Genomic DNA, 20,962 nt, shown 5'->3' on the forward strand with positions numbered 1-20,962 from the left:
TGGACGATAAAGTGAAGTTAACTTCACGGCAGTGTGACCTGTTTGTTAGGTTATGAGAGTGACAGTGACAGACCAGTGAGTTTTAATAGTAAAGTTCGTCGAAGTGGAAGATAAGCAAATATATTAGGTAATAATTTATACACTATTTCATAATCGTGGAAAATGTGTTTATGTTTCTGTTAATATATTTATAATTGTTTCAATTTGAAAGATATTTGTTAATTGTACATCAATAGGTTGAGTTTACACTTGAGTAATTTTTGGGAGTAAAGATTGCTCCATGGTCTATTTTGTGAACAAGGATAACAATTTTTATCTCAGTTTCGCTGGATGTTGTGACTGTCAATGCAAACTGTTCACACATGACAGTAATATCAGCAATGTTTAAAATTGGAATTTTAGTGTCACACTAAATTAGTGGACACAGCTCTGCAGTTTTTCCAAACAACTCTGACACCAAGTCACAACACCTTTCAGTAAGGATCTCTTTATACCAAACTATGTGGTACTGAAGGAGTCAAGCCACATGAACCTAGGCTAGAGCATGCACATATCAACTTTCCCTCTCCACTCCGTGCTAGAGCATGTGGTATAGTTAGTGCCAAACAAATGTGGTGCTTACTTAACTTTTTACCAAAACTTAAAAAAAAATAATATTGAACTATTTCTCAAAACTTAACTGACCACCATTTTTATAGATGGGGATATATACGAGCGAGTCTCAATGATAGGACAGGCAGACAGCCTAAGCAATGGCATTGGTTGTTTACTAACTGTTCATGGTCTCGCCTTGAGGGGGGTTGTTTGTGGGTGGTTGGGGATGGCACTGCAGACAAGAATACTCCAAGCTTCCCGCTAACCAGCTCCTTTAGTACTTTAGCATTATCTGGAAACCTCTTTTTGGGGGGTTTATATTATCTAGGATCTAAAAAGACTACATTAATGGAATGAACAAATTTTATTTGACTTACTGTGAAAATTACTTGTTATTATGATGATCCGTTCTTGTTTTCTACCTTGCAAAAGGAAGCGATGTTGGCGAGGAGGGTACTATGTCTCTATCTACTATTGCCGAGCGGGAAAATCACGAATTTGACGTTATCAACGTATTCTGCTCACCCTCCTGAACAAAAAATATATATAGTATTAGGGGGGGCAAATGACAAATAACATGATTTTAGGGGGTATATTCATAAGTAGTTTAGTTTCTAATGTTTTAATGTTCAGTTTGTGTGCTGTGTCTGGATAATCTGTTTACTTGAATATTATCTGCGGCTGGGACTGGTAACGGCCTGATAGCGTATCTGTTATCTGAGCTCTCTGGGGCATGAGTCACTGCTTCACAAGATATCGTGTTCAGTAGGTTGGTTTAAATGAGTGCATGACAATTATGAATTAACAATCCAGTAGTTCGACCAACCGTAATGAATTGTGTGTCGGAGTGTTTTGTAGGGCACGTAAAGAGTTTGTTTTAACCGAAACGAGATTATTTCCTTTTTAATAGAACATGGAATTTTTAATAATGAGTGTATTTGTTTGTCGTGCGGTCACGTTTTGTTTTTAAACCGGGAGACTTTGTTGTTTCGTTGCAATAGAAAAATTCGAAAAAGCAGTAAAAAAAAGTTTTAATTGTTGTAATTTTTAAAAATCGGCTTGGGCACGTTCATTTTTTGAAAGAACACGCAGAATCAGAATCAGAAAAATCTTTATTTGATTGTTACACATGGTGTACATGAATGGCGTCACATGATTAAGAAAGTAAATGGTTAAGTTTACTAAATATGATTTACATTAGTACTAACCAAATATAATACAATGTAATTTTAATGATTGTAAAAACTATTGTGAATTGTATAAAATTCAGAAAAGGAGTACAACGGCATTTCAGTCAGATAGCTTTTAAGTTTATTTTTAAATAATTAATTTTATATTGCTTGGCAGCAAATTAAAAAATTTAGCTCCTAGCCTATGTATATTGGTTTTTTACAGAAAAAGTGTAAGTTATGTTGAGCTACTGCCATATTATTTCTATTTCTTGTATTATAATTATGGGTCTCACCACTCTTGCCTAAGCTATGAGTACGGTTCATCACTGACATTATAGTTTCATATATATATGCGCTGTAAACCGTCATGATACCCAGTTGAGGAAAGTGATCCTTCACACTTTCATTCCATTTAAGTTTTAAAATGACACGAATTGCTTTTTTTTGTATCACTAAAATTGAATTTAAATTTTTTATTGATGTGGATCCATATAATGAGATACCAAATAGGCTATAATATGTGAATGGATATGTGAAAAATAAATCATTTTTAGAATTTCTTGTGAGCATAATTTTGACATTCTGCGAGAGCATATAAACCAGAGTTAATTTTTGAAACTATTTTTTCTGAATGTTTATTCCATGTCAGCGAACTGTCTAACGTTAAACCCAAAAACTTTACTTCTTCTTCTTTAACTATAGCCACTTCATCTATTTCTATATGAGGATCAATTTTATTTCTGCATTGGTTGGTACAAAATTCCATATAGCTTGTTTTTGTTGGATTTAAAATTAAGTTGTTTTCTTTGAAAAACTGATTTACTTTTGATACGCTGAGAAAAGCAAACTCCTCTATTTCCTCTTTAGATGAAGCAGTAATTCTTAGAGTGGCATCATCAGCGTATAAGCATAATTTATCTAGCTCTGGAATTCCTTTTAGGTAGCAGAGGAATAGAAGTGGCCCCAAAATGGATCCTTGAGCAACACCATAAGAAGTTTGTTTTAAAATAGAATTATATTTACTAGTTAAATTATTCTTGTTATTCAGATTATGTATTTCCACAAACTGCTATCTGTTTTGTATATATGATTTTAGCCAGTTGTACTCCTTCCCATGGATACCAAACTGCGATAACTTAGCATGACTAACACTGTCAAATGCTTTATGGTCAAACGCTTAGACTTAGAGACATATTTTGGTTTTGGTTTGGTGACCACGTTGCTGCACCTAAAGCCACAGAGACAACGCTATATTTCGTTGGAGTTTGGCGTTTCTGCAAATTGTGTGGTGGACTGGTATTCTTTCTGCCGCAAAGTGTATTTTCATCACATTTCAACGTCTTCGAAGAAAATTGGCGGTCCTCTGACAGTCGTTGAAATTGATGAGGCTAAATTTGGAAGGAGAAAATACAATCGTGGCAGAAGAATTCAGGGACAGTGGGTTTTTGGGGGAATCGAAAGGCAGAGCAGAGATTCCTTCCTTGTTTCTGTTGAACAACGCGATAGCGTCGCTCTGCTCGACATAATTAAACAATGGGTTCTGCCAGGTACGACAATTGTTAGTGACTTGGAGGGCCTACAACTGTCTCGGTGACGAGGGATTTAGGCACCTCTCCGTGAATCATTCAATTAATTTTGTTGACCCTGACACCGGTGCACATACGAACACCATTGAGAGACGAGAGAAGTCAGGGCCAACATCCCTCGGTATGGTGTCCGGAGTGACCATTTTGTCGGGTACCTGGCAGAATTCCTTTTCAAGGCAAAATATCCCCACCCACATACTAGGCTCCACCACTTTTTTGTTGCTGCTGCTCAGCTATATCTGCCAACACACTAATGGTACGTTTTCTCTGTTAATATCCATTTATATATTTATATTAGAGTTTTTCATGATTTATTAAGTTTTTTTACTTTACATAATTGCCTTTGCATTACATTTCTATTTATATTTCTGATCAGCCCCTCTAGAATTTGATATTTTACTGATAGATACTATCGAGGGATGTTTTTCTTTTGTTGACATCAGCCGAAGCCCGCGCTGATGGCCGGAGGCACTCGTCTAATTTGATAACAACTAATTAATTTGTAGCTCTAAATTAAGAAACACATTGTTCATTTGGATCAAAATTCTGCTCATTTCAGTATTATTTTTCATTTACGTTTGCAAATATGGCGACGCATCCGATGACGTCATCACAAGGTTGAATCATGGTCGCAAAAGGTCACGTAACGCCCGACGTGAATGTACAACATGGAAATATTGCTCTGCGCGTGAACAGTTGGTCCATTTTTTTATGTTCTAGAATTTCGTTATTTCTCATTTCCACCCCATCAAACCTTATATTTTTTTGTTCTATAGGACGATTCCAATAAGTTAATAACGCGAAACTTGTATTTTACGTGCTCCGGCCGTTAATATGATAATTACCAGCTATATAATTAGGGTAAATACTTATATACGTATTACAAATATAAAAAGTTACGTATATACGTATCACAAATATAAAAAGTTACGTATATACGTATTACAAATATAAAAAGTTAAGTTCTATCTGGAAAGATGTTTTCTTTTTTGCCATCCATCATTTTTGTAAGAGTGTTTCTTACCGAGGTCGTAAAATAATTATATTATTAGAAAGAACGGTACTTACGTATTATCACCACTGAAGCAAAAATGTAATACCAAGAAACTGTTAAAAAGATAATGGCCTCTGGATAATTCCAAAGTACCATTATTAGTATTTAAATATAAAAACATAGCTGAACTATAAGTACTATATCTTTAAATATTTACAATGTTATTCGCTTTGACATTTTGATTTTGTAATATTCGGTAGTTTATATAGTCATAACGTATTAACGCCACTGCAGCAAAAATTCTGCAAAACTAAGAGACATAGAGAAACAGTAAGACATTATTTGGATTCTTATTTATTAGAGTTCATATGGCGACAGCATCAGTTGAAAGAAAATAAAGACAGTTTTGAATCTTTTTTGAATTCTTTATCAGTACATTTTCTATCTAAATCCTAAAGAATACTTTGCTTTTAAATAAAGTTTTTTTGGATTTCTAAAGTGTTTTTATGTCAAATAATGTGTTTTATTTTATATTTTGTCGCCAAAGATTTAGGTTTAGATTGTCTGCACTTGATAACCATTAATTTTTGCTGCCGTGGCATTAATACGTAAGTACCGAAAGAACAGATTTACTGTGAAAATTACATTCATTATGACTATTTGTTCTTGTTTGCTGCTTCCCAAAAGGAAGCGGTGTTAGCAAGAAGTAAGCGACTCTGTTCCTATCTACTATTTGTAGATTTGTATCTTAGGCTAAAAAGTAGGTTTAGATTAGGTTATCATAAATATGTTACTATTAGTACTTCTTCGTCTTCTTCTATGGGGCGGCCTACTGCCATGCCCTTAAGCCTCAAGGACCTTTTGCGCACCCTGGAAGCACACCATGAGGCCTACCAGTCCATGATTTCAGCAGTTCTACAAACCGCCAAAAACAACCTATCAGGTCCTCCTGGGGAAATTTACCAGCCTTGTCCAAACTACCAAAGATGGCAATCAAAGAGCAAGTGTTCGGCAGTTTCATCCTGCTCATCACACATCCTACAGAGCGGATCCTTCTGAAGGATGCCGACTCTGTGAAGATGCTTCCTCAGGTGACCATGTCTCGCGATCAGACTTATAAACCGAGAAGACTTCTATTTAGTGAGAGTAGGTCAGACGCCACTCTGGAGGAAGGCTATTAGTACTAAAGTTTAAGTTTATTTTTTATATTTATGATACATATGTATGTATTTATCTACACACACATACAATAATAATAACAAATGTAGATAGGGATAGATAGGGCCTCCTCCCTGACATCACTTCTTTTGGGAGGCTGAAAATATTAGCCTCCAGATAATATCAATGTACGTTTTTGTTATTTATAATTAGATTTGGAAGCTATTGGTTTATTATAGATTATCAGGCTGTATTTACATTTACAAGTAATTTTCTGGAGTACTTTTTCGACTGCTGTTGCATTTGGTTAATGAGGATAATAATTTTTATCTTAGTTTTGCTGACTGTTGCAACAGTCAATTCAAACTAAATTAACACGTAAAAGTAATATCAGCATTGTTTATAATTTAAATGTTAATTTTACTCACAAAATTAGTGTCCACGGCTCGCCAGTTTTTCCGAACACTGTGTGAAACTACTCGCCACACTTTGCAGTACGGGTAAGTTTACACTAGACTGTTATTTTGCTTGACACAGCACTCCAATTCTTGTGTACAACTGGCTGACACTGATTGCAGTTGCGCGTACGAGAACACTTGTGCTTGTTTTTATTGTCAGGACACAAAAATTACACAAATGTTAACGGCAGGAGTAGCAAAATGCGATTTTCATGTTACTAGCCTATGTTATTGTCCTCTGGAACAAACCGACGGTTTTAGAGTTACTGTCGCAGGAGTTGAGTACTGCATGCCATGGTTATCCACAAGGCGGCTGCAGTATAATAAGCTTCCCAAACTCTAATTATTGATATTCATGATTATCGAATCATGGATATCCTGAGTAACGAATTCTCAATATAACTACGTAAACTAAATAATGGTAAGTTATTTCAAGTTACAGTACACTTGAACTGTTTTTATATCTTAAAAAGTAATAATTTTATGATGAATAAAAACTATCTAGATTATGCGTAGTTATAAAATGTAACAAACGATACAGTGTAACATTTATTTACTTTTTACTATTTTAAAGTATATAAACATGTCTGACACCTTGCAACATAAAATAAAACATGTGCATCGTCATTGTACTTACAGACATTAAAGATGGGCAGTATTATTGTCTGTAACAGGTTAATCAGTGGTAACCTACTACCGAAATACTGTTATATCAGTAACAGCTGGGCTAAATGATTTGCCGTTCTCATAGCGACTTTTAAATATCAGGTTACTCAGTGATCAGAAACAGCCAAGGCGATTTCGTACAAGGAATGAGGCTAGGAATGAAAATTACTATAGAATGTTATTAAGTGATATATGCAAGTTTATATTAGATTATAATAAATATTTTACTAGTAGTACTGAAGTTGAAGATAATTTTTATACATGATTTGACCTTGAATTTGGGTACACTATCTTGAGGGATATTTTTCCTCAGATTTGGCGCCACTAAAGCCCGCACTGATGGTCAGGGGCATTTCCGATCAGTACTTTCCCAAAATCAGATCACGTCCCTGATCGTCCAACTTCTCCGACATTAGATCATGTTGGACGATTTGGGATTTGATCTTAGGTCGAGAATGTACCGATTGGAAATACCCCTGGCCATCAGTGTGGTTCGGTTTTGGCGCTACCCCCCCGCATTCCTGGTGAAAAAAGGAAAACATCCCTCCAGATAGTATCTAAATTTAAACTCAGGTCATGTGAGCACTATTACACATTTAAATTTAGTCTTAGTTTACTTGCAAATTATTAATGTCATATCAGGCACAGCATGATAATACCGTGTTTAGACCGGCTGGTAACATTTTTCCATGGTAACAGATTACATGAACCTCTACACGTTATTTTATAAAAGGTTATTAACAAAGAGTGGTATTTCCCTCCCATATTTAGCTACCATTACTGAAATACCAGACATAAGATTTAACTTTGTTTGAATTATTATTGGAAAAATAATGTCAAACTGAATTACGTTATAGACTTTTAAGATTGTATTACAGTGAAGCTATATTTCTATTTATAACACGTTTTATCTGCACTGTTATAAATAAAAAATCGAATAGTGTCTGTTTGTGTGTTTTTTGTCCAAAAACTAGTGGACTGATTGTACTGATATTTTACATGGACATTCTCAGGGTCCCTGGTTAACTTACCAGTCCTATTCTTATTCAAAAATCTCTCTGGGTGATGTCCCACTGGTCTCCAAAGTTTCATTACAGCCAACAATTATTATTAACTGAAAGAGTAATCTTTCAGTAAAGAGGTCAAACATTATTTTATGACAGCACCACCATATGTGTCATTGATCTCACCGCTATTTTCAATTTCTTTACATTTATAACCTTGAAAATATAGAGTAATCTTGATAGTAAAAACACTTCTTATTTCAACATTTTCTGCAACCACTGTTAAACAAGATATCAGTCAAGAAAATTAAAATATGTAGTAAAAATATACTTTTAGCTGTATATTTTAGCACATATTAAGTATGCAGTAAGTGGTCAGTAGTGTAATTCAGATATCAAAGACAAAGTTACTATCTAAATTTAATACTATAAATTAAGGTAAACTATAAATAATCTTGTAGTTATATCTAGTAAAGAATTTCAGATAATTGTGGTACAAACTACTAAGTACTTAACTATATCATTGCAGGAATAATGGTAAACACATGATTGCCTTCAATTATGGCCAATTTAAACTGAACTTATATATTGCTTTGATAGGGGTTTTTTCATTCGAATTTTCTTTACACACAATTAAGAAAATGTTTTTACTGTCCATACTGACAACAGTAGTAGTATTTATGGCAAAAAACTTGTATATTGGATATGCAGAAAACATCACTTACTACCACCAAAAAATAAACAAGAGAAAGAGCTGTGCCTGCCTCTTGAAATGAACTACGCCGAAAAATTAACCAATCAAGAAGTGCAAAAATTAACACACTGTAGGGGTTTGGGCTATGTAGGTAAATAAAAATTGAATATATACCCATTGGTCATTTAAAAACCTCAAACAAGAGTAATTTGAGTTCTTGAGCATAATATAATGATAGAACACTTTGTTTGTTTTGATTGCGTCTTGAGAAAAAAAAGATTAATACACAATTATTTGATGGCTTAAATTGAAATTTTATTGGCAAGAATATTTATTTTTCAAAATTAAAAAATGTAGGTCTGGGTATTTTTTGCATCGCTTTTGTCTTTATTAGTTATTTTAATGCTTTTTTTTTGTAAACTAACATAACATGTTGAAGATAAACGTTTGGTTTGTTGTAATAATATACTAGAGTTGGTAATATTTCATTAAAATGATACTGTAACTGTACATACAATAGTAGAAAGATTGAACTAAAACTTAATTTTTTACAAGGTAATAGTAAGTGAGTCCATAGTTTGACTTGATCTTCAGATATCCAGTGGAAAAAATACAGACAGAAAGAAGAATTCTGCAAGGACCCTTTGTGATAGCTGACAAGTTTATAGCTCAATTCGTTTTCGTGAATTATATATATACCACTCAAGATCGGGCAATCCCAAATTTTTGTTAAATCTTTAGAAGATTTATTGAACTACAGTAGGACCTTGATATATCGAACCTCAAGAGGATTTACAAAACTTCGATATATCAAGAATTTCAATATAATGAGGTTCGATATATCAAGGCTGTTTGGGGCAGACTTCGATATATAGAGGTTTACAACTGTTGTTGTATTATTCATTATATCAAGGTTAACTCTGACAGACTTCGATATATAGAGGTCCACACCCACTACAATAATACAGTACAAATTAAGAATCGCGTACATTACTTTATCGGGAAATGTGAATAAGAAATTAGTATAAACAAGTACACCATACATCAATTTAAATTTATTTATTTTTTAACTAAACGTATAGAGTAATATTACATAAATATGAATATGAAATACTGTAACGTCTTTAAAAAGTTATGTTGTACAGTATAAATGCCACAAGTCTGAAATACGGTTATACTGTACTGTATTTTAAATGTTTAAAATGCTACTGTAATGTAGGCTTACGTACATGTTATAAAGAGTTTGCAAAACTTATTTACTGTTGTTAAAAAAAATCTGAAATTGTAGTTTGTCTACCTGTGAAAGTCACTTTGTCCAACGCGTCGTATAAAATGGATAAAGACTGGATTATTTTGTCATCCATAGACGTCTTCTTTTGGAGGAAACTTCGCAACGTGTTGATGGCACCGGGCAATCGCGAAGGGTGGGGTCAGGCGTTTCGACTTTGTTGTCGTCATCATCCTCCCCGTCCTCGACTACACTGTCCTTCTACACTCGTGTCCTTGGAAACGGATGCAATAATGTCTGCATCGCTTAATTGGCCGCAAAGTAAGGGCCTGAGTCACTTGTCTCCACAGTACAGGACTAGCAAGTTCACCGTTATCCGTTTCAACAATTGAAACAGTCTTCTACAACACTTTCCTCTTCTTCGTCAACTTGCTGTTTAAAGCCACTTTTCTTGAAGCAGTTCTTTATAGTATTTTCGGTAACATTGTTCCACGCCTTAGAAGCCATCCACATTTGCATCAAGTATGGCTTATTTTTGTAGGGTTCTTGTCCTCGAGGTCACGAAGGAAGAGGTGTACAACTTCCTTCGGGTAATGAACTTTAAAGTTCTTAAATTATTTCCTTGATCCAATGGCTGTAGCTTGGATGTGGTGTTTGGAAGGTAAGAACTCGATTTTTACGTTTTTCATTTTTTGGGATGTCACCGTGAGCAGTAGCGTTGTCTTACTTACTTACTTGATACTTGATGTCTTCGTCTTTGACTGATAAAACCAGATAGACTGTGTCAATTTTGTTTAAAAACTGTTTGCAATTTGTTCAGAACAATTTTGTCAAGTATTTAAAACTATATACACTATTTACAAAGGTTTTATGGTGGCAGGACTAGAATTCAAGGACGTAGATGAAAGTGTACTGTCAATAAACAAGAGTATTTTTTTTCTTCTTTTTCTTCATTTGTCTGTCCAAGTCCGTTAGCCATTTCTCAAAAAACCCCTGAGTTCATCTATGACTTTTTTGTTTGATGTGTAGTCCATTGGAAAGCTTTGAACCCCTTTGAAAACACCTTGGATTTTTAGATTTTCCTATCATCAATGGTTTAAGCTTCACGGTGCCAATTTGATTTGTTCCAAGCAGCAATGTAACTCTTTGTTTACTATTTCTTACCTCCGTGGCAAGTGTCACCTTAAAAAAAATAAAGTTTTGTCAGGAAGACACTGGTAAAAAAGACCTGTTTCGTCGGCATTAATAATGTCGTCAGGTTTGTATCCCTTGACAAGATCAGGCAGTTTTTTTGCGACCATTCTGTGCAAACATTGTCATCGACACTCGCCCTTTCGCCAGTCACCTTTTTGAAAATCACTTCATTTCTTTTTTTAAAGTTTTGGAGCCAACCGTTTGCTTGCTCGAAAGTCAGGTTTATTTAATTGCGCAGCAAACTGTGCTGCTTTTTATTTTAAAATTGGGCCACTTACAGGAAGGTTTTTATCACGGCACTGTTTTAAACCACTGATAAACACTTTCATCTACGTCCTTGAATTCGGGTCCTTTTTATTCTCTTACACAAAGTTCCTTGGCATTCATATTTTTCTCTATTTTTCAATATGGTCGAGAGAGTATTCGCTGGTATACCAAACTCCTTTGCAATGTCCACTTTTTTCTTATTTCCCGGCGTCCACAGTCTCTATAAGTTTAACTTTATCTTGATAAGATAAAGTTTTCTGTTTTGCCATCGCACTTTTAAACAAAACAGTGTCACAGTTGAAAAATCTGCCACGCACAATAATTCACTAAGATAAGCTCAACTCGCACTAATCGCGTGGTAACGTCCAAAATTAAACTGAGGGTGGAGTGATGATCCACCACTGGCGTTTACAGAAAACAAAGGAGTGTTGGTGGTGGGGGTTTCAAGTCTCGATATGAAAAATATGGTACCTACTCTACTTTGATGGTTGTTCGTTTGCACAACACGACAATAACAGTACTAAAGTTCGTTTCGTTGATAAACTGAAACTTCAATATGTTGAGGTAATTATAAGAAAACTTCGATGTATAGAGGTAAAAAAAATAGGCAAAATTATTGGCAAAAATTCGATATATTGAGGTTATTTACTTGAAATCTTCTATATGTAGAGGTAAAATTTAGCATTGAAGTAAATGGGACATTCAAGGGGAATGACAAAACTTTGATTTATCGAGGAATTCGATATATATTGAGGTTCGATATATCAAGGTCCTACTGTACTTTACAAATTGTAGCAACTACACTATAGTGATGGGAGGCGATCTAAACTACAAATTTGATGTAACAACCGATAGTGAAACTGCTCTTGGTCTCCAAAATCTGTTAAGACAATACAACTATTACTACCTGAATCTCAGCCCAACAAGACTTTCTAATTGCCTGGACAATATATTTACAAATAACAGAATTTGTTTAGGTTATCCTACCTGCCAAATTATAGATTTCCCCTTCTCAGATCACAATGGTATTCTTGTGAATCTGGGGAGTATCACCAATTTCAAAAACCAAGAAAGTCAGTTAGATATGACTATTAGCCTGAAAACTGTTCTTCCTAAACGCTCACTGAATGACCTTAGCACAAAATTGGCCTCTTATGACTGGGACAATTTAATTTACCAAAACAACCATAGTTCACACCTACTTTTCAACAAAATTTGAACTGTGCTTAACAACACTATATTATATTTTAAAAGACTGACAAAATCTGACTTAAACAAATAAAAAAATATTAAAAATGAATGGTATAACCATGATCTGGCTAAAATGAAGGTAAATCTTTTGTATTACCACAGTATATCAAAAAGTGATGTTAAGGTAAGGCAGCACTTTTTAGCACTGAAAAACAAGTACAGAGAAGCTATCGCTTCAGTTAAGCACCAACATAAAGAAAATTATATAAATCTAAGCAGTAATAAGTGTAAAGCTGCATGGAAAATTATCAACAGCAGCAATCACCATCAGGTGCCAATTGCAATAGTATCAACATTAGGTACCCCTGATATTTTTAATAATTTTTTCATTAACTCTGTCTCAGAAATTGAAGACGCTTTGGGAAATTCCTCTGGTGCTGCAAAAAATACTTAACAAATCTAACATTAAACTACCAACAGAAACCTTTGAATGGACAGATATCAGACCTGAGGATATAATCGAAACTGTTAAAAACCTAAGCAACTCTGACAGTAGTGACATATACAACATGTCCAATAATGTCTTAAAGAAAATTATTCCAAGCATTGTTGTCCCTCTTACAATATGTTTTAATCTCTCTTTAAATGAGAGCTATTTTCCTGAAGAACTTAAAATTTCAAGAGGTTGTCCAGTGTTTAAGATGGGTTCAAAAAATAAACCTGAACATTACCGCCCCATTTCTATAGTTCCGGTTGTTGGTAAACTACTTGAAATCCTAGTTTATAAGCAAATTCTAATTATTTTGAAACTAACAACATTCTAAACTCTATGCAATTTGGTTTTAGGAAAAATAAATCTACCTTTCAAGTCCTACACAAATTAGTTAGAGATGTCTCGCAAGCCTTTGAAGAAAAGCAATCGCTCAGGCCACTTTATGTGACGTGAGCAGGGCTTTTGATTGTGTTGATATCAATGATCTTGCCATGAAATTATCATACTATGGATTGGGCAGTGTACCTCTCTCATTTCTAAAATCCTTTTTAAGCAATAGGAAGCAAAAGGTTTGTAATAATGGTAACTGGTCTCAGGAAGTAAATGTCACGTATGGCGTCCCCCAGGGATCCATATTAGGTCCTTTGTTATTCTTGGTCTGTATTAATGACTTGCCATCGTCAGTCTCTGCTACAACAATCTTGTATGCAGATGACTCAACATTTTTAAATATAGGCAATAGCACTGAGGAACTAAACATTCTAACACAAAATACTTTATTAGAAGCTTCAAGCTGGTTTAAAAACAACGGTTTCCATCTAAATGTATCTAAAACTCTAAATATCCTGTTCATTTAAAAAAATGTGTAAACTCTCAAAGCAATCTATCTAATCATGCTAAATTCTTGGGAATCATTATTGACAGAATTTTAAATTGGGATGCCCATATTAATTATCTTTCAACTAAGTTATCTATAGTAATTAGTAATTTATCTTCTCAGACGGCTTACACTCTATGTTAATACAAATTATGTGAGAACGGCTTATTTAGTCTTTTTTAAATCCATTATAAGGTATTGACTAGTAGTGTGGGGCAAAGCAAGTAAAATTAACAATCTTATCCTAAAAAAAATCTATAAGAATTATTACTAACTCACAGCCACTTGAACATTGTAAACCTCTTTTATTATTTGTAAAATTCAGACCATAATAAACCTGTATCTTTTTCGTCTTATAAAATATATCTGTCAAAATCCTCAATTAGTAAAGCCTAGCAGTTTAAAACACTCCCCCCATATACCAGGAATAAAAATGCTGCATCTATTAATTTTAATAGATTGAGCAAAACTCTTGAAAGCCATTCTGTTACAGCACTGAGGGTGTACAATCAATTGTTACCCTTAGTCCAAATGTACATTAAAAAAATATTTTGGAATAAATATTACTTATGGCTGTTGGATAACCCATTTTATTGCACTGGACAAGTTCTTTTGATTAAAAAACATTATATTTTAAATTCCCCAATGCCACTGGCTGTATTTGAGTATTGTGGTTTATGTTTGTGTAACATAAGATACAATTAATCTAAGATTTATAACTGACTTGGCTATATTTATAATGAAAGCTGTAATGAGACTTTGTCAATGATTTTTATTTTATGGCAATTAAAAAAGGTTGTTTGATTAAATGGTTGAGTCCTAGTTTTTTTCCAATCTCTGTCCAAACCCTGTTTTCTACCTTTCCTAAAAATGTTTAGTATAATAAACGAACAACAATTTCGTTTCACTATATACTTATCAACAATTGATGCTATAATGTGCTTAACAGATTTATTATATGGAATATTTGATAAGAAACTAGCATTGGTTGCAATTTTATGTGATTTATTAAGAGCGTTTGACTGCATGAACAGAGAAATTTTGTTACAAAAGGTGGAACTATATGTTATTCGAGGACTTGTTTTAAATCTTTTCAAATCATATTTCACCAATCGCTTGCAAAAAGTTAAGATAGAAGAACTTGGTAATTTTCACTTTTCTGATTAGAAACTTTGCAAAATTTGCTGTCCACAAGGCTTGATATTAGGACCCACTTCATTATTAATTTTGTCTCTGACTTTCCCAAAAAGGTACAGTACGCTACAATGCAACTACAAGGAATATAATTTAATATGCAGATGACATTTCTGCTGTAGTAATAGCAAGTGGCCCAGGACTCTTAAGTTTGACGTTATTGAATGTAAAAAGTGTCTGAATTATTGGTTACAATTAATGGATTAAAAATGAATGGGAAAAAGCACAACTGCTTTCTTTGTCAAAAACAGGAAGTTCATAATGCCTTATTAATCCGGAAAACATAATGAAAACAACAATATTTAAATTTCTTGACACATCAATTGATTACTAATTAAAATTTTGTTTGAACCATTCCGACCAAATGGAAAAAAAGCTTAATTCCAAATGCTTTATTCTAAAAATCTTGTCAACTGTGTGGATTTTTGCACTATAACAAGTGTATATTATGCCTCTTTCCACAGTATGATGCCTTATGGTTTAATCAACTGGGGCTGCTCAACATTGAGTAGTTTTAATAGAATATTTGTTTTAAAGAAATAGCATTAAGAATCTTACGTAATAAACCATTTTACGAACATTGTAAACTATTATTTAGATCCGCAAATATTTTAATTCTGCCTTGTAAGTATATTTTAGATATTTTTAAATTAAAAAAACAATAGCAGATTTTCAAGAAATTCAACTAGTTCATATAACACAAGAAGAAATTTTTTAACATTTCCCTTACATAAGAGTTCCAAAATTAAAAATTCAGCTTATTTAATGACTTGTCAAGTTATTAATACAATTTTAAAATTAAATAAGAACGTTTAAATAAACATAAAAAGCATAAAGAACGTCAAACAGATACTAATAAACAAAACCTATTACTCTGTTAATGATTTTCTGATTTTAACTTTTTTATAAATTTACATCATTCAGTTTTGCCTTCAAATAGTTGGATTTGTTTTACAAATCACGATTTATTTTACATAGGTAGCTTGAACAAGATTACAATTACAAACTAATCCATAAGCTAATGACAATCCTCCATGTACTGCATTGTATCAAAATGAGAAATAAAGATATAATTGATTGAATGCACATATTTAATCTTACATAATTAAAAAATTTTATCGTGAAAAGTGAACTTTCAAATAGTTGGTATAATTTAAGAAACAAAAGACGATAGCATTTCTGAAGATAACTTTGAAACGTCGACTATGAAGTAATTTATTGTACACAATTACCATCCGTTTTCCCTCATTTTGTGTTGCCAGTGTAATAAAGACGCACTCTCTGAACTATGTAGAATTTGCAGGACCACCAAATACTTGAATAAGACGTGCTAAAGTCAAACTTGTTGAACTATTATATCAATTATGTACAATGGAAAAAACATTATGTACTGTGGAAAGTGAATTACAGTCAGTTTATTAAACGAAACTTGAATTTATTCTATTTAGTATTTTGTTTAACAATTAATATTTTGCAGGTGTCAACTGAGATCCCAAAATAAGTGTGAAGAAGAAACAACGTGCTATCTGGAATTGAAGTAAGTAAACAATGTTATCACTCAATTATTTTACTTTCACGATAGATGACCTGGACACTGTTAATCCAAATCAGTGTTCAATCAAAAATAGCTAAGGGAACATACATAACTTTCAGTTCATAAATCTTTCACCACTTTTCGATTGTGGAACGCTCTCTCGATTTATTGATATAGAATTATTGACAAGTGCGATCGCTTTGGGGCTGAGGTTAGGGCTTTTCTGTTGCGGACTCGGCGGGAGTGATATTTGGTTATTCTTGTGGTCGCACTTGTGGTAACTACATGAAAACTGATATGGATGTCATAATTCCATATGATATATATGACATATATATTGCTGATGTTGATTATTGTATTTAAGATAGTTTTGCTATAGTTCGAACAATATACTACATTTTTAATTTTTAGATGTAAAATTTTATGTTGTATCGTAATTAATTATTAAACATAATCTTTTTCATTATTATTTATTTTCATTTATCAATTTTTGTCAGTACAAATAGAAAAATCCTATTCTAAGGTAATATTAGTTCTAAAACATTCCTCAAGTGAATATAAGGCCTTACTTATAAGCCAACTTGACAAATTACATGCATACGATTGAAGTTCTAAACTTCTGATCTCCTGTGGTAGTTTGTTAAAACACTTAATTTGCAAATGTCTATGACTATCTATAGTCTCCTGTAGCCTGGAAGAAGGTATAATAATATCCTGTGCCCTTCGAGTATAATAGTCATGGACCTCATTAAAACAAACAAATTCATTTTGGTTTTTCTTTACATGTATTAAATTTTGAAATATAAAAATGGAAGGAACTGTCATTATATTAAAATCAATAAAACATTGCTTACAATCATCCTGATAAGCTAAATTGGCCAAAATTCTCACTGCCTCAATTCAATTTCAATTCAATTCGTTTATTGCCGTTAAATAACATATGTTACAATAGGCTTTGTCACATTAGTCAATTAAATGGTAGCACAATGATACAAATAAAATAGCAGACATTTGACTTCAGTGAAAATTTGATGTAAGATAGCTTGTTGTTTGTCAATGTGTCTTAAGTCTTAATCTAAATATAACAATTAACAATATATAACAATGAACAAATATAACAATTAACAAACATAACAATTAATAAAATTAACAATCAATAAATACAACAAATAATACAAAATTACAAAATATGAGAATAAATTATTATATATAAATATTACACCTAAAATATTATGTCATCTAATGAAACATTGTAGAATTCGTCTAAACTATAAAAAGCTTTTTTTTAAAACCATTTCTTAAGAACTAATTTAAAACTATTTACAGACAAAGACTTTACATTTAGAGGTAATTTGTTAAAAAGCTTTATGCCAATATGTATGTAATTACTTTTTGTCTTACTTAGACGTACAAATTCTTCATCAATAAGGTTTTTATTTCTGGTGTTATATACATGTTTACTGCTTCGTAAATTAAATTCTGCATAATGGTCTTTAACATACATAATTGATTGAAACATGAACACACAGGGTAACGTTAGAATACTCAGATCAATAAAATGCGGTCTACATGATTTAGTGTCCCCAATTCCCACTATACATCTAATCGCCTTCTTTTGCCATATAAAAACCTGTTGAGCCCCAGAGGAGTTTCCCCAAAGAGTTGTACCGTGTAATAGGTGACAGTGAAAAAAAGAGTAGTAAGCATTTAAAATAAGTTCCCTACTGGTACATGTTTTTAGTTTCCTTAATAAGAAAAGAACTTTAGCCAATTTTTTTACACAATTGATTTGTATGTTCATTCCAATTAAGCTTGCAGTCTAGATTTATTCCTAGGAGTTTAACAGATCTATTTTCAGTGTTTTTAAGCCCGAAAACAATTCTTTCAGTCTTATTTTTATTAAGTAATAATTTATTATTTTCAAGCCATATGCAAGACTTTTTAAATGTGGTTTCACTGTCTTCGAGTAATATATTAAGATCCTTTCCTGCATTTAACAATGTTGTGTCATCAGCATATAAAGCACAATTACTGGATAAGAAACTTGGGAGGTCATTAGTAAAAATAATAAAAAGAAATGGCCCAAGTACTGAGCCCTGGGGAACCCCGTTTAATACTTTTTGCAGGCTTGATTGTTGTTCACCAGTTTTAACCATTTGATATCTATCCATCAAGTACAACCTTAATAGATTTAGCTCATTTTGCACAATACCGTAAAATTCAAGTTTTGTCATAAGAATATCGTGAGACACAATGTCAAACGCTTTACTTAGGTCCAACAATGTTGCATGAGTATAATTTTTTTCTTCGAATCCTTGAAATACATAGGACACTATATTTTCTATAGCATTGATGGTAGAAAGACCTTTCCTAAAACCATATTGACTTGATGATAGAAATCTATTTATTTCAAAGTACTTATTGAGTTGTTCCTTAATTATAGCTTCTACAACTTTTGACATAACTGGGACTAGTGATATTGGACGATAATTACTTTGAGAGTAAATATCTCCTTTCTTAAAAACAGGTATTGTAATGGTAATTTTCAGACACTTAGGATAGATACCCTCAAAAAACATCCAGTTTATCAAATAGGCCAGAGGACATAGCAAAACACTGTAACATTGCTTTAATACATAGTTTGATAAACCATAAAAATCTTCGGACTTTGAACTACTGAGTTTTTTAATACATCTTTCTACATCAAGTACAGTTACATCATTCCATTTAAAATTATTTACAATGTTAACATGTGTTGTTTCTAGCATTTTGTCTACATTTACAATATTGGCTGGGTTTGAATTTGGTATAATATCATTACAAATATTTACAAAGTAATCGTTAAAATTTTCAGCGGAGAAAGGAAAACTATGATTTTTGTTGCTGCTCTCCCTCCCCATTTCTGAATTTATGACCTTCCAAGCTGCCTTACACTTGTTGTCAGAAGTAGTTATAAAATTATCATTGGCTCTCAACTTTGCTATTCTAATTTCATACCTATACATTTTTTTAATCTAGCATAAGCTCCTTTGTACACTGTGTTGGTTTTAGATTTGTCAAAATAAAGTAAAAGTAGATTTTTTATATGTTTTAATTTTGGAGTGTACCAGTTTTTAACAGACCGAAAATCTCTAGGTTTTGATTGTTTTTTATTTTTTATAGGACAGAATTGGTTATAAAGATCAGAGACAGCCTCCAAGAAAAATTGAAAAGCCTGTTCAACAGAACAAAACTTTGACAGTTCACCAAGCCAATATAATCTGCTTAACCTACTTATAAAACTATTTACAGAATAATTATTCAAAGGTCTAAAAGTACTTACTGTTGTTTGGTCCTTGCAATTATTTTTATAATTTCCGGTATTGATTTTCAATTTAATATTAAGTTTTAATCCTAAATGATCGGAGAGATGTGGCTGAATTATTTCACATGAATATTCGTCATTATGTTTGTTTGTAATAATGTTATCAAGACAGGCATTTAATCGAGTTGGGTTTTTGTTTAAACAATACAGGTTATGAGATCTTAACATATTCTGAAAATTAATTATTTTTGTATCTGTAAAACGAATATCCAAATTAATGTCACCAGTTATAACCAGATTACAACTCTTAAATTTGTTACATTTATTCAAAAAGAGAATCAGATTATTTAGAGCATCATTGAACACTTCTATAATTGAATCTGGTGTTCTATAAACTGTGATAACAATTAGTTTTATACTGGGGAAAACAACTGATGCTAACACGCACAGTCAAGTCAGAAGTATCTAGTTTGTTCCGAAGAACCTGATGGCTTGCTTACTAAAATGTGGTTTAAACTATAGCTAGGATTAGGTACAAGAGTTATAGTATCACTCTTATTATATCTTAAGTATCCAAGTTTCGGGCCGTTGTTAGTGCGTTTCCCGACAAAGGTCCTGAAAGTGTTGACTGCTCAGGGCTCGGTATGATCTTGGGGAGTTCATTGATGTGCTCCTCATCAGTTGGAAGTTAAGGTGAAATATTTTCTCTCTCTGTTAAGGCCGCTGCCTCACATACCCTGTTTGCTAGTCATAACTTTCCCTTGCGGTTGAAGTCCCAGTCCGTGTTTTTAATGAAGGTCCCTGGTAGATGTACTAGCTTCCACGAGAGTAACATTAATGAACCTTTCACATATGTTCTTTAGGGCAGCATTAGTTTTCTTTGTTTCCACATTCACACAAGACCAGTCTGTTAAGTCATATTGATTAGGAATGTCAACTAAAACTATCTTTTGCTCGCTATATCTTTGTAAAATGTTGGTTATAGAGTTAATAGCCCGCTGTGCTTCATTATGAGAAACATCATTAGTGCCGCAGAAAACAACCAAAATATCATTATCCTTCATATTCTCTCCATCAATATTCTTATGATCCAAAATCTGACTAGCTCTGCCACCAGGTTTCACAAACCCAACTGCATCATAAGAATTTTTAGATTTATTGGTACATTTATTAATATGCCATGCCAGTTCTTTACCATGGCTGTCTGTGCAAAGCAACATTTTTGGAGGTGCAATTTTCCCATCTGTTGTTTCCTTATCAATGTTGGTGATACTGGTGCTTTCAAAACTGTCCACGTCGAAAGACAAAACTTCAAAAGGATTTTCAGATGCAAATTAACTTTCTACTGTGCTTC

The 20,962-nt window shown here is 33.0% G+C and overlaps 1 protein-coding gene across 1 annotated transcript in view; it reads left to right on the forward strand.

Annotated features, from left to right (window-relative positions):
* Nucleotides 1-20,962, forward strand: part of LOC124363152 (serine/threonine-protein phosphatase 6 regulatory ankyrin repeat subunit B-like) — a 32,555-nt gene continuing 11,593 nt past the window's right edge. The window contains exons 1-2 of the mRNA XM_046818292.1: nucleotides 1-127; nucleotides 16,248-16,307. The gene's annotated coding sequence lies outside the window, so the exon portion shown is untranslated. The remainder of the gene's footprint in view (nucleotides 128-16,247; nucleotides 16,308-20,962) is intronic.

The sequence above is a fragment of the Homalodisca vitripennis genome, chromosome 5 (assembly GCF_021130785.1).
Source record: "Homalodisca vitripennis isolate AUS2020 chromosome 5, UT_GWSS_2.1, whole genome shotgun sequence".
Classification (NCBI taxonomy): Eukaryota; Metazoa; Arthropoda; class Insecta; order Hemiptera; family Cicadellidae; genus Homalodisca; species Homalodisca vitripennis.